Source organism: Cyanistes caeruleus, chromosome 5, assembly GCF_971803275.1.
Source record: "Cyanistes caeruleus chromosome 5, bCyaCae1.hap1.1, whole genome shotgun sequence".
In the NCBI taxonomy this organism is placed as follows: Eukaryota; Metazoa; Chordata; class Aves; order Passeriformes; family Paridae; genus Cyanistes; species Cyanistes caeruleus.
In genome coordinates this window covers 40,103,690-40,116,558 of record NC_141705.1, presented here as the reverse complement: position 1 = coordinate 40,116,558, position 12,869 = coordinate 40,103,690, and the positions used below count along the sequence as shown (strand labels likewise).

The 12,869-nt window shown below is 33.7% G+C and overlaps 1 long non-coding RNA gene across 9 annotated transcripts in view; it reads right to left on the bottom strand.

Annotated features, from left to right (window-relative positions):
- Positions 1 to 12,869, bottom strand: part of LOC111928362 (uncharacterized) — a 178,761-nt gene that overhangs the window by 7,391 nt on the left and 158,501 nt on the right. For 5 of the 9 annotated variants that reach the window (XR_015286687.1, XR_015286684.1, XR_015286685.1 and 2 more), the window contains one exon: positions 308 to 427. This is a non-coding gene — a long non-coding RNA (uncharacterized LOC111928362). Of the gene's footprint in view, positions 1 to 307; positions 431 to 3,470; positions 3,539 to 12,869 lie in introns of all 9 variants that reach the window. The other 4 variants (XR_002864056.2, XR_015286688.1, XR_015286683.1 and 1 more) reach the window with 2 other exon arrangements.

The window sequence follows — 12,869 nt, the reverse complement described above, 5'->3', positions numbered from 1 at the left end:
AAGTTTTTATAGAAACAGTAAAGACATAGAGCACACCTAAACTATTTCAACATGAACATTATGACACTAAAGCTTTTCTTTATACTATATGTTAAAAAAAAAAAAAAAAATCCAGAGAGCACAACACCTTTGTTATTCTTGTACTGACTTTTTTTAAATCTCATCTAGTACAACAGTGAAATGATTTGAACTCAGGTCTGTTGAATAAAAAAATTTGTTGTGGATATTTTTTTTAAATTATAAATCCCAGAGTATGAAAAATGGCAAGAAGAATTTGAAATATTGCTTAACAAAAAATGCTGCCTACCTTTGTTCACTGATCCTCTGCTGTCTCCAGGCTCACCTTGAGTCCATTTGGGTTTGGGGTCCACAGATTAATGTGATGCCAGAGGTGTTGTTTTTTTCTTTTCAGATATAAACAATGTGACTGCTTTTACAGAGGAAAAAAGAATTTGAGTTAAACAACTCATTACAGAGTGGAGGGATCAGAGATTTTGTTTTGGTGAATGTTACTACATTCTACATTTTATGGTGAGTGTATCAACTGGTGAACACTTCTGGTGAGTACTGAATAGATAGAAGGATAAATTATCTGCTGAAGATATAAAATGCAGAAATAAATTTCTTTTTCTTGCCACAAATGTCAGAGTTTTAAGAAAACAGCAAGCTGATCTAAAGTCATGAGTCAGTGTCCATTCACTCCAGTGCTACTCAGCAAATAAACAAGGGATGCCACACAGGAACTACAGGGTCCTGTATCATTTTTGCTGGAACCACAGGGTGCTAATTTATAGAGGTCTTTCTTGTTTAATTGAGACTAATTTCCTTTGAGTCCTATGTTATTTTACTCACAACTATACCCACTACACAGCTGTAAGTGTCAAATAAAGCAAAGTAAATGACAATATCAGTGCCACTGCTGGTTTCTAGAAAATCTGAGAAGACTTAACTGTGCAATACAAAAATCTAGAGACAAAGAATATCTAAAGGCCTGGATGAAAACATAGTAATATCAATAGAAAAATATAAATTTATGTTAATGTCACTTGATCAGACTCTATATTTGAGTTCAAGCCTTCTCCACAAAAATAAAAATAAAAAGGACATTTGACGCTATTTATGTTGATGCAAACTGACCTGAAAAAACCCAGATTCTGTGCCAAAAAATAATTCAAAATGCAAGTTAATTGAAAACTACTTATATAAAAGGATTTGGAACAGAAAATGCCAAGATTAAGAAAAGTGTTGTATTATTTTTCTGTGCAGATTTGGGCTACTAAGAACCAAGCTCATGAGAGAGCAAAAACTCAGAAAACCCTTTCAGGAATGGATTAGTAGCTCAGAAATATGCCTTTGAAAACTCCAAATCCTGCAGGATGATTAATTATTCTGTAGTTCTCCATGAAGTATTTTTAGTTAACAAAGACAGAAAATTTCTGCCTTGTTTACTGAGTGCTGCAAGAAAATGAAGATTATGAAATGTTTCTGAAGTCCATAATTTCAGAAATACTTTATGTAACCAATCATTGCTTTTACTATTCTACTTGGATTTCTGGACCAAGATTAACCTTTTATATATGTTACTACATGGCAGTAAATGTCTCTCTCTTCTTGACATTATAAATTTAAAAGAAGCTCATCTTCTCTTTCACTTTAATACCTGTGGGTTTATGAAGAGGAATAGGTTCATTAGGAGAGAGTTTTTAATCTTTGCTCACAGACTACCATGGTTATCATGAAAAGTCTTCCACAAATAAAAATTCTTTTTAGCTCTCCCTTAAATTCCAAAGATGCACGGACACGATTTTTCTACACAGTTCAATCCAAAGCATAGGGATTAAACTCACAGAAAATCCACATGATATTTTTTTCAAAAATTACTTTTCTCAAACTCTCAGCCTGAATCTTGACCTAAGGACCTTATTCCTTTAAAATGGTCTTAAAAAATAGATTTTTCCAGGAACCAGTATGGAACCAGACATAAGTATTTCTCTAAAATTCTAGGGAACCAGTTTATTTATTTATTTATAATAAAGTAGAATCATTCAGTTGGAAGGGATATACAATTATCTAGTCCAAACACATTCATTTAATTATTTTTAAAATGCAAGTAAACTCATCTTATAAAGAGCATAATACCTGCCTGATATGAAAAAAATGCAACAAAATCAGTGGAACTGAATAACACTTGAAGCGAGGCAGGTTTAGAGGTCTATTCTGTTTGGCTTGTTTCAAAAAGAGATAAAAACCCCTGTAATTAAGGTATTTTTCTTGTAATATAAAATGCCATTAATTGATCTGATAGAAGTTTGAATACGTGTGTAATACCAGGTTATAAATAGTAGAAATATTTATCAGGGTTTGAATATACCATAAGAAATGATAACTAGAAAAACAAGGTTATAGAGAACAATAAGCTTAAAATAAATATTTGATTCTAACCTCTAACAATCACACTCTGAAATTACAGTTCCAGTGTCTTTAGTGAAAGAAAGGTTTTTGTGATTACATCATCAGAAAAATGTGATGAGCCTTGAAAATACTCTGTGCTAACTTAGTATTTATTGTTACTTTTATTTTACAGTATCTTACCAAGGAACATACTACACTCCCTGTAAAACCCGAATAAATGATCTTTTCACAAGGCCTACTCCATTAGTCATGAATTCTACAGTGTTCTAATAATTGATCCACTACACAGAACTAATATAAATAGCTATTTAACAGAAAGAAGACACTTAGAGAGACTTGTAATGGATCTGGCAATGGACTTCTTTTGTTGAATAGAAAATCTCTTAGATTTTAATATAAGGTGAATATTATGACAGTAATTGCATATGTGGTATGGCAGGGATCCCATGTCCTATTGCTAATGACTATTGCTTTGACAATAAGTCATTAGCAGTTCAAAGAGAATTCTAAAAATGACATTAAGCCAACATATGCAAGCTACTTTAGAAACTGAAAAAAAGAAAATACATACCTCAGATAAAATAGAAATTAGAAAATAACTTCTTAGGAAAATAACAAACTTACTGAAGGAACTAAATCTGTTACTGCTTAAGGGAAAGGAAGAGATTAAGTGGTCCACGGTGTAGGAAGACTTAAAAGGAGAAAAGAAAAGGCAGAAGTAAAATGAAAGAAAAAAAAGGAACACAGTAGTACAAAATACTTTACCTTGAAACAATCTCTTAAGGAATCCATAAGAAATTATATAATTTGCAATATTTAATTAACACGCTTCAGTGAAAACACTAGGAAAAATACTGCTCCTGCCTCCCTTCCTTCGAATGCAAATAGAAGCAAGCCAGCCTGCTTTCCTGTCTCCAGCAGCTATTATTTTGCTCTGGTAAAATGTCCCCAGGCCTAGTAGTAATATGAGAAACTAGTAGACTGGAGAAATTAGATGAAAAAAAAAAAAAGAGATAGAGAATAATAAATTATAAGAAAATGTTGCTATTATACGTTACCTATTACATCCATCAGCAACGTTTCAGGCAAGAACAAATCCTTTCAATATTTCAGACACACAAATTTCCTGTATAAAAGTTGTTGGTAATTATCAGAGACACTGAAAAGAGAGAGAATTCCTGCAGTATACTGTTGTTTTTGAGTGCCTGGAGCACAGAGGGCAAAGCACAATGAATACATGCTGATTACTTAACTACCTTTTTTCCTCCTTTTGTAAGTAAAGTCTCTACTGGCATATGGTAATGCAGCTTATTCACTGAAAATTCATAGACATGAGTCAAAGGTGATTATTCTCACAAACTCCAAAGGACAAAAAAAATACACATGAAGCAGAATTTAGCTTCTCAAGACTTTCAAGACGTAACTGCAACCAGCATACCACCAAGAAAACTAACTTAGAGCTGCAGGAACAGGTGTATTTAGAAGCAACATAGAATAAATGTCAAATAGAAAACTTACGGATGTTCCCATCTCAGTTGTCATCACTAGCCATTAAAACACCTGTTTACATAAAAAGTGATAGCAGGAAAGTATTTTTAGCTGCCTTAGGGGATAGAGCAGTAAGAAACAGCAGAGCAAACACTATATGACATTATGACATGTCAAGATTGCCTGGTGTACCAGCTTGCATGGTGTCAAACTGCTGCCACACCTGTTTGAAAACCATGGGCATAGAAAAAGAATGTTTTACTCAAAGTTTCTCCTTGGTTTTTGTCTTTTATCAGTGATTTTCAATTACACTTATTGCTATTATTTCAAGTAACATCTTTGTTTTAGTTGAACTGCAACCAGTCACAGCATCAGTGAGATATGACTGCTAATTTCTGACCTCTTACAGCTCATTAGTTCTTCCCTATTCTAAATTACCTTCATTTATGAAGAAGAATATTTCAGATAATTTTATTTCTCTTAAATGTCCTTATCTCCCCAAATATTCTGGCAGTGCTGCCTGTGGTTTCAGAGATGGCTGCTCTATAAAAAAATTTGGGGTGATTAGAATCCTTCCTGATTTGTGAGGTTTGAGTATGCAAAAACTTTGTGACCCTCTGTTAAATGGAATCATGCCCAAGGCAACAGTAATGAAGGCAGTGAGGAAATAATAGAAGAATCTATACACTTTCATTGATGCTGAACATTTTCACATGATTTTTTTTTTGTCACTTGTTCATCCATGATATTTCCCTGTAACTGTCTAATTATTCCAATACAGAGGTTCTTCTATGCTATTTTTAATTGCCTCCACTAAAATTCAATTTCCATTTTGTGATCAATTTCCATTTAGACTTAATATCTTCTTCAATAATTAAAATAACTCCATAGTTCAGGAAGTACTTATAATAAAGCTCCATGTACAAAAAAAAAAAAGCCCTGAGAAAGACCATCACTGACAGGAGTTAAAGTACACTTATTTTAAAATTTACACAGAACTGGGACCTTACTTTTTTAAGACTGTTCTTTTCAAGTAAAGGGATATGCTGCATATAATATGTTATGGGGTAACCCCTACTGCACTGTAACCTAGATTAAGACAAGGCATAGCAGGAGGTAAAAAAAAAAGTTATCAGCCACAAAATTTTAATTTTTCTTAAATAGTAAGCCATAAATCTCTGAAATCAATAATGATTTCCCATGTGTCAAATTATATTGTCATATCTGCATAGAGCTAATAATGAAGAGACTACATGACCACAAGAAAGAATTGTTTAGGACTGCATACTCTCATAGGCAACAATATTTGAATATGCTGAATTTGAAAAATTATGAAATCCAAAATATTCTGGACTTCTGGGGGTATTAGATACAAACTCTCTGAGATGTATCAGACATGTTGTTCAAAACTGATTTGATGTACCAGACATGAAGGCAGGGAAAAGTATTAAGTAAAGCATAATACTGCAAGATCATATCATGGTACATCTTGTTAGGTCAACATTTTGTACCTGAGTGCTGCCTGATGTATTTCTGCACTTGAGGATTAATATCTAAAGGAAATTGGAGTGCTTTCTACTTGTGCCTTGAAAACACTAGTTTGCAAATCCCTTGAAAAAGAAATGCTTACAAAAAAATTAGTGTAAACCACAAGTCCTTGTTTAGCTGGCCAAATGCTAAGAAAAGTAAGAATGTTATAAGCAAGTAAAAAGAGCAAATAAAAATATCAGTGTAATATAAACTCTTTCTTATGCCAATTTTTTTCTAGTAACAGTTACAATAAATTGATATATTTTCAAGTCTTATGCTTCCCTTTAAATCTAAATCAATAATATTTCATTCTCTATTATTTTTCCCTAATAAGGTTCTATGATAGCCTCAAGAGACTCAGAAAAGAACGTTCTCTCTTTTAGGTGATACTATGTGTTAGTCCCTTTTCTTCACAAAAGTGTTTTCCTGTATGAAGTAAACCCCTGCAGACATTTCTAACCTCATTCAATCCTTTCAATACCTTGATAACCCACCCTGTAGTAATTCATCTTTATAAGAGTCATGGAAGAAAGTGCTTTGGTCTACAGCTTTTCATGGGAACAAAATTGCACCTCAGACTTGTGGTATAAGACATGACACAGTAATGCATGAACCATGAATTATTGAAAAAGTAAAGGAATCCTGAAGCAGAATCTCTTTTCTGAAGGCAAAAGTTCAGTCCAGGTTTGCAGGCTGGATGCCCTAAACATCAAAGCTAGCAAAAACATGGGATCTATAGGGAGATGGGAGTCAGGATATCTCAGGTCACTTCCTGACAATCAAGATTTGTACTGAGTCCAGCTGAAACATGAATTTTGCACTGAGATAACAAAACAGATAATCGCACCTCCACGTTTAACACCTTGAAATAACTTTCCCTTTCTTGCCAAAACTCCAAATATGATCCAAGCTAATGATACAGTAAGTGGGGGAAAAAACAAATAAAAAAATACACACCCCCACCCCACCAAAGTGCGCAAAACTCACATCCCCAACCTCACACACCCGCCATAAAAAAACAACAAATAAACAAAAACCCACAAGTGACTTAAAATCAGTCCTGGGAGAAAAAAAACCAAACAATAGCAGACCTTATCTTTTGAAATATTAAGATTAGTAGGCAAACTTAGAGTATTTAATATATATATATTATATATATATAATATTTATATATATGTTATGTACAAATATATATATTACATAACATATATATATATATTATTGTTTATATATATATCAACATATTATATTTTATATATAAATATATATATCCTCTCTAGAGCTGAGAGGATCTGCTCCAGCCTGTTTCCAGGCCTCACCAGGAATGGAGCTGAGCACTACCCCCTGCCCCCTCATGGGCACACACAAGGTCTCTGCAGACACAGCTGATTACAAACAGATTAACAGAGCAGGACTGGCACAGACACCCACCTCAAACAGGAGCTGCCTGAATAATCACCCAGTCTTGGGACTCTGGGAAAAACCCTTCCCAGACCTCACCAGTGTTTGACTCCCAGGTGCTCCATCTCTCTGGGGTGCCGCTAGCAGATCTAAAGTCTCCAGTTAAGCAGCTCCAAGACCCCTGCTGTCCCTGTTAAACAAGACTTCTGCTTGCCAGATAGTCTGCCTTGAAGTTTGTTACTGGGTCATGTGCAGACTGCTTGCTATTGCTTCTCTGATCACTGCTTGCTCTTTATGTCCATTTTGAACAGCAATCAGTCAGATATCCTTTCTTTTCTCAGCCTTTCTGCAGTGAGCAGTAGAATGTGGGCAGCCTAATTTCATGGCTTTTTCTCTTACTAAATTCCTTTATATTTCACATAATGAGGTTTAAAACCAAACTCCCTCAAACTGCACTATTCATTCAGGCTTTCTATAAGCTACCCACGAGGTAACAAACAGAAGCAAATCAGTGAAAGAAAGAAATATATAATTCAAATATCACGTAAATAGTGTTAGGGACTTCAAAGACTAAGAATCTATCCATGTAAGTAGAAAGAAGCTAACACAAATAATTGTAATACCAAAATAATGGCTAGTTAATGAACTTAAAACCAGCAAAATTTCTTGATGTGCTTTTAATTTTAAATTTGTTATAGCAACTAACAAAGATTGATACAAATACTATTTCAATCCTATTACAGTGTGCAAATAAGTAATGCAAAGGGATTTTTCCTCCTTTTTATAATTTTAAACATCTTTTTTACTGATATCGTGGTTCTGACCCAGAGATTATGAACTTCAGATTTATTATCTCAGATGTGGGTACTTCTGACTAATACAAGAAAGCAATCTGTTGTCAAGTGCTTTAATTTCCATGGAAGATACTAAAAGGATTTACACATTTGATCTAAACCCTAAAGTTTAGAAAAAGAATGAGAAAGAAAATTATGCTAAAGTAAAATCAAAGGTAGTCTTTTAAGCTTTTTTTCTATAACTTCTTTCTTACTTTTACCTTGAGATGAGTTTTTTATATTTTCCTTCACCTAACCATAAGGATAACTGCTTTTAATATTTTCAAGAACAAAGTGAGCAGTCTCTTTCCAAAAAAAGAAAAAAGGAAAAAGGAACTATATTAAAAATGTCATATGAATTATAGTTTCTCCTTTTTCCTTCTTAAAATTATATTTTTAAATATTTGCTATATTTTCCTGAAAGAAAAAAAAAATTCTTTTTCAACATATTGTAACCATAGATTTTAATTTTCTTTTAGCACAACAGTACTTTTCTCAAATGTTTTATAGTGATTCTTCTATATCAGGCTCATAACCTCAAGTCCTTTTGGGATTTTCCAAAGTGAGCCTTGGAAATACTGAATGAGTGTCTATGCTTAATTTAAAGAGAATTCTTCAACTACTATTAAGACTGGCTTCCAGCCCTAAAATGATAGAAAATCTGGGGGATTAGGCAATGTCTTAAAAATTGAAACTTTCTGTATTTTCCCTATGAAGTACAATTATAAGATAGGACCAGATTGAAAAATGCATACCAATTCCAAACATACATGCATATGCATAATGTACTTTAACCTCAGTGTTCCTGTTGGGCTTCTATGGAATTCTAACCATGTGACTACAAGAAAAAAAACTGATTTAGTTGCTTATAAAAAGTTACTAATTAGCTTGTGCCTTTCAAAACAAGTATTTCTGATGTGCTTGGGCTTTGGTTACACTTCTTGTTTGCAGTGGGTCATCTTGAGTTCTTTTATGCTGGAATGCTCTTAAACTGAAATCTATACAGGACTGGATTTGTAGGTAAGCAACAAGAAGTGTAACAATTTGTATGGAGACTACAGCCATAAAATCAGTATGACCTTCTCTTCTCCTACTGTCTTTCTTACTATATCTCAGTTGCTGAGACTAGAGGTCCCACTCAGTGAATGGCAGCTCATCCATGTAAAAAGGAAAGGCAAACATAGTTTTAAAAATTTTTATATATATATATATATATATATATGGAGGAAGAGTCAGGAGTATGAAAATAAAAGAAAGGTCAAAAAATTCCCAAACTTCTGTATTTTTGAAGATGTAAATATTCCTGGTCTGCACTGTGAACTCTTTTAGTACAGTATTGACTGATACTAGTAAAACTTTTTAAGATTTTCCTTTAAGAATTCCATCAAAAGATGTATAAAGGAAAGAAATCAGTCTCTTTAATCAAGGTATATGCTTTTCTCTATAGCTACTTACCAAATGCATAAAAATTCAGAATTCTTATCCTCAAATTCCATCTCTAAATTAGGATTTTTTTTTTTTTATAATTTTTTTCTTAAATGGAGCTATAGGTTCTGCCATGCTGAACAGATATCTCATGAAGATACCACACTGTGGCTTTTTTTGAAGCATGGACAGTGACTTCAGATGTGAAATTCTGGCAGCATTTGTTGGCCCGAGTGTTCAGTACTATTTTCACCCACGAAGCACAGTTTGCTACCTTGGCTTCAGTGCTGCTGCCTACAGAAGGTACTTTAAAGAGGATAAAAGAGAAAGGTTTGCTCAAAACTAAAAAAGCCTTCCCCCCTGCACCACCATGGACCTATTTCAACTCAATTAAAAGGTATCAGGTGCACCTGGAGCAACATAGAACCATTGCTCAGTCCCTCAAAAAATCTTTTGCTTTGAAGCTGATCACAGCTCACACAAGAAGAGGGGTAAGGAAGAGAAACCAAAGGGGGAAAAAGGAAATTATCCAGTATTATTAAAAACTTTGCAGAAGAGTGGTTTAAAAGTATTTCAGGGATACTTGATCAGTGTTGAGTCCTTATTTCAAAATATTAAGTATTTAAAAAATAATGCAACGTAACATTAATGGACAATATGATGTATATAAATAGTATGAATGTAGATGTACAAAAGTAAATACTAAATGTGGATTTTGGCAGAATATCTTATTAAAATAAATATTTGAAGAAATATTTGAAGAAATTCCTCAAAATATGTACATATGACCACATTTTTTCACATCAAAACTGTGTTGAACACTTACAATAGCCTTTATATAAATTATTAGTAGTGGTTATGGATTTTTCATGTGGAGTGTTGTATACTGCTTTTAAAAATCAGATCTTGAGTCAATCAAATAACAGCTTGCTCACATGTAGGGACAAAAAGGACACAGAACTTGTGTTATTGCTAATGCACAAAGCTACTAATAAGGAATTCAGAAAGTTCACAAACTTTTAATGAAGTTATCACCTATGAGATTAGATTACCATGTGTCCTTTCAATGCATTTAAAAGAAATCTGTCCTCAAACCCTAAAAAATTAAATAAATTGTAGAAAATACTTTTAATAAATAAACATAAAAAAGAAGACACACTATTTGCACTGGTTTTCTTCAGCAGTGCATTTTATTGACTGTGTTTTAAATGTACAAATTCAAGTCTTGGTTGCTTCTTTTTCTATTTTGCCATTTTTTAGGGTTTTTTCCTTCCCTTTCTTTTTAAAGATCCTCATTTAAAACTGATACATGTGTCCATTGACAACAAGAAAAGCATAGATGCAATCCTCTTGTCCTCAAGTATTAAACCAATCCTATGATATAGAATATTTTCACTGTCTGCACTTCTATTATTATGACTCAGTTCTCAGCAGACATTAGTGAAAAATAGCTGATTGATTTTTCTCCTTAAGTCTTATTTTAGCTGCAAGAAATCTGGTATACTGCTAATAATGTTAGCAAGTAATCTGTTGCCAGAATGTTCTATTTGCAATAGCACTTTGCAGGTTTTCTAGCACTGATCCAAACAAGGAATAAGACTAAATATAGTTCAAATCCTGATTATAATGTGATTTGTCAGACATTAATGTATCCTTGACCTGAATGCTATGAAATTTTACCAAGCACAATTGTGATGGTGACATTTCAGGGCTTCAACCTTTTCCTACTTATTTCCCTTTTTCAAAAAGTAAATAAATAATTATAGTTAATGCATTTTTCAACTCATTAATTAAGCTTTGAGGTCCCCCATAACCATTCAGAGAAGTGAATAGTTTTATGTAAAAGAGAAAAATTCCTACCAAAACTAATGCGTGACTTAGGTTATCTCAGCTGGTTAGAGTCAATGTTGTGTGCTTGATCTCTGTACAAGACATCCTTGTGGGTCCCTTTAGAGTGTTCTGTGATTCTGAGTGTGTTCATTTCAGTGTGGTTTTGAGTTTTAGATCTAAGAGCAGCATCAAACTCATCTGAAATAGTCAGAGAATAACAGGAACTTGCTAATGATTATTCCTTTTGCATTAACATGCAAGATATGAAAACAATGACCAGACTGCACAACCCTAAGCTAACTACACCAATGAAATCAGTGGGGTTTTTTCCATTTTAAAACCCAGCTTTCTTGAAGACTGCAGGGCTACCTATGCAAGGAAAAAAACTGTCACATAAGATACTGTTTATAGTTTCATTGTCAAGAGAGACACTACTTACACTAATTCTGTCCCTTTCTGTTGTGAGCAATCATTTGACAGACAGATTACCTAAATATGACACGGTATTAACAATTGACTCTCCTAGTGTGACAGGATTCATGTTGCACAGACCTAATTACTTTGGGCTTGTCAAAGGGAGAGACAACTGTGGACGATAGATAGTATGCTGCTAATGATGCATCTCATGTGAACAAATGGACAGGTTAAGCTACATGCGCTTGCCAAACTTCTATTCCTTCAGACAATTAATACAAGATGTTCAGGAAACAGATGGCCAGGCATCTAAAAGTCAAATCAGAATATCTTTTATGATCTGTGGGGAACAGTTACTGGCGGCAGAATTGAAGATGATTAGCATGTTGTTGACAGTCCATTCAATCTTCCCTATTATTTATTTAAGAGAAGTAATTCTTCCCTGCAGGACACCTGACTTACCTTTCTGTTGTATTAGTACAGTTGTGCCTGAGAGAAGACCAAGCATTTTCTGAGTTTAGACCTTTCTGAGACACAAGAAGCTACAACAATGATGTTTCCAGTCTCAGAACAGAAGTAATGTGAATCCAAGCCCTTCTCAGGACTTGGGATTGTTTTATCCTGCTATTCAGCTTAACTTTAGTATAATGTTTACACCATCATATTCCCTTTAATTATAAAATAGGTTAGCAAACTCAGTGGGAAGTTATCCTACTTATGGATATTATTATTTTTAGTAACCTTTATCTATCTTGGCAACTTCCAGATTTTTTCTGTTCCTTTTCTCAGAAAGCCTTTCAGTTTGGTTTTTTTGGCAGTAGGGCAAACCATACTTTAGCATAGGGCAGGTGTAGTACTCTCTGAATGCTTTATTAGAACAATTAACATTTCTCATGTGATGTTTCTGCGCCTCTCATAAAAACCTACCATTATCTTTGCCGACCCTCTTTTACCTTGTCACAAAAGCAGTCTTCAAGAGAAGCTGTTGAGCTCATGAGAAATTTGGACAGGTAAATAAAGTCTGAATTGTTTTCCTTGCTGTATTTCAATAGAAGACCATTCCTTTGTATGTATGAAGTACATATTTCAGAATGGTCTGATTGTTTCTGGCACACAAATTTACAAGGATTAGCCTTGACAAACACTCAACTCTTTTTGATTGCCCAATATGGATTCATCAAAGAAACAGTTCCTTTATATATTCAAGCACTTGGCAAATTTGAGACAGGATGAAAAGCTCAGACCTCAACAATTTTGTGCCCTGTTATGTTCAGCTTATTGTATTTTGAGAAAGCATGATCACATAGTGCAAAAAGATTCACATAAACAGAATTCACAGTGGATGTTCCTCCTACCCTAAACTATAATTGCTTTTTTACTCATAAAAAAGAGATTATGTTTTAGCTTAATTCTATATTATGATTGCATGACCACACAATTTATATGCCAGTCAGTCTACTGCACCTCCTGGTAAAGTGACAATTTTAATGGAGTTATTATCTATAGAATAAGATTTGATTCTGATGACTTTTGAGG